The sequence below is a fragment of the Nerophis ophidion genome, linkage group LG22, assembly GCF_033978795.1.
Source record: "Nerophis ophidion isolate RoL-2023_Sa linkage group LG22, RoL_Noph_v1.0, whole genome shotgun sequence".
NCBI lineage: Eukaryota > Metazoa > Chordata > Actinopteri > Syngnathiformes > Syngnathidae > Nerophis > Nerophis ophidion.
In genome coordinates, this window is record NC_084632.1 from 17,721,147 (window position 1) to 17,723,824 (window position 2,678).

Here is a 2,678-nt window from a genome sequence, read left to right on the forward strand (position 1 = left end):
GAGTTTCATGTCTCTACGACCATCCTAGCCAGAGATATTGGTGCTGCCTGAAAATGCACCCCCCCCTAACTCCGCCTGTGGAGGTCCAATCATCACATGGTTTTCACAGTATACAGATGGGGTAAGGATGAGTTACTAGGGTGAGTTTCATGTCTCTACGACCATCCTAGCCAGAGATATTGGTGCTGCCTGAAAATGCACCCCCCCCTAACTCCGCCTGTGGGGGTCCAATCATCACATGGTTTTCACAGTATACATAGGGGGTAAGGATGAGTTACTAGGGTGAGTTTCATGTCTCTACGACCATCCTAGCCAGAGATATTGGTGCTGCCTGAAAATGCACCCCCCCCTAACTCCGCCTGTGGGGGTCCAATCATCACATGGTTTTCACAGTATACAGATGGGGTAAGGATGAGTCACCAGGGTGAGTTTCATGTCTCTACGACCATCCTAGCCAGAGATATTGGTGCTGCCTGAAAATGCACCCCCCCTAACTCCGCCTGTGGGGGTCCAACCATCACATGGTTTTCACAGTATACAGATGGGGTAAGGATGAGTTACTAGGGTGAGTTTCATGTCTCTACGACCATCCTAGCCAGAGATATTGGTGCTGCCTGAAAATGCACCCCCCCCTAACTCCGCCTGTGGGGGTCCAATCATCACATGGTTTTCACAGTATACAGATGGGGTAAGGATGAGTCACCAGGGTGAGTTTCATGTCTCTACGACCATCCTAGCCAGAGATATTGGGGCTGCCTGAAAATGCACCCCCCCCTAACTCCGCCTGTGGGGGTCCAATCATCACATGGTTTTCACAGTATACAGATGGGGTAAGGATGAGTTACTAGGGTGAGTTTCATGTCTCTACGACCATCCTAGCCAGAGATAGATAGATGTTCAGGCAGCTGGAATCAACTCTTCACTGAAAATGCACCCCCACCATAACTCCATCTCTGGTATTTCGGGTACTTTTGGTAAAGTTATTTGTGAATATTCAGTTTGAAAATTCTTAAAATCAAAACAACGATAGGTATCAGATGCATTCATTTATTAATGTATTCATCCATCCACCCATGAGCTTCTTACAGTTAAAGAAAATGTCATATTTTTAAAATACATGTATTGGATCCCGTCGAGTGAAGCAGCAAACATTCGTTCTCCTTGATGTCTCTAAAAAAGTACATATAGAGGCTTACTTTGGTGTATATATTCTTTAATACAATACTTCAATACATTTTCGGGACAGCAAATATTCCTATACTAAATGGTTATTGTTTCGCCTTATCTGAATGGTGGCGAAATCATTAAAGGCTCACAATTAATCCATCCATTAATAAATCCAAAGTAAACACAACTTGGATTATTTCACCTTATGTACTTTTTTATGCCGAAAGAGGCGATGTACCCACCTGAATGACGACGAAATCATTAAAGGCAATGACGGCGAAATCATTGAAGAATCACAATTAATCCATCCATTAATATATCCAAAGTAAAGACAACTTGGAGTATTCACCTTGTTATGTACATTTTTCTGCCGAAAGAGGCGATTGAATGACGACGAAATCATTAAAGGCAATGGCGGCGAAATCATTAAAGAATCACAATTAATCCATCCATTAATATATCCAAAGTAAAGACAACTTGGATTATTCACCTTGTTATGTACATTTTTATGCCGAAAGAGGCGATTTTAGCCGAGTTTAGCTACTTTTCGAGACGGGTGATGCAACCGAGTGACGTAAGCGCGCTCCCGACAGGGGGTGCATTTTACGGCGGGGGTGCAGAATTCGGCACAACACCGGCTCTAATTCCGCTTCCTGGGATAAGATCCATGGCGGCACCAAAAGCAACATCCGTTCACAGCCCAGAACTCACACGGGACAGAAAACAATTGTTATCTAATCCAGCCATCCATTTTCTACTGCTTCTCTGTTAAATAGGGAGGTTCTGGTCAGGGTTTGAAGCTGCCGATGCCGTTATCAGTAATCAGTCGATACCCATAGTTGCCATTCCTCCCGATTTTCCTGGGAGACTCCCGAATTTCAGTGCCCCTTCCGAAAATCTACCGGGGCAACCATTCTCCTGAATTTTTTGGACAACAATATTGGGGGCTTGCCTTAAAGGCACTGCCTTTAGCGTCCTCTCTCACCTGAAAAGGAGACCATTTTATATATATATATATATATATATGTATCCGTTATCCATAGGTTTATCTATAACCCATAAAGTAGGTAGGCACGGAGCTATTTCTCAGCGTGTGTTTATTCCAGCCGGCACGTTAATACATTGACACACAACAGCCGGATTCCCATCATGCATTGCTTCAAAACTACGGTAGTAGTAATGTCCAAAAATCTAAAAGACGAAATAGAAGAGACATGGTGACGACGAGTAAGAAATATGCTTGCGAGTTCCAAAATTATTGGAAAAAATAATTTCAGTTCACCCAGGACAGCTCGAAGGGGAAGGGGTATGATGCCTAGACATTTTGTAGATCAGACTTCTCCATTGAACACGGTGGCCGGACGGATTATATATATATATATATATATATATATATATATATATATATATATATATATATATATATATATATATATATATATATATATATATATATATATATATATATATATATATATATATATATATATATATATATATATATATATATA

The 2,678-nt window shown here is 41.4% G+C and overlaps 1 long non-coding RNA gene across 1 annotated transcript; it reads right to left on the minus strand.

Moving 5' to 3' along the window:
- Positions 1-1,033: 1,033 nt before the first annotated feature.
- Positions 1,034-2,194, minus strand: LOC133540942 (uncharacterized). The gene is made up of 2 exons (XR_009803768.1): positions 1,410-2,194; positions 1,034-1,170 (listed from the first exon to the last, which is right to left on the minus strand). It is a non-coding gene; the product is annotated as an uncharacterized LOC133540942 (long non-coding RNA).
- Between the last annotated feature and the right edge of the window lie 484 nt (positions 2,195-2,678).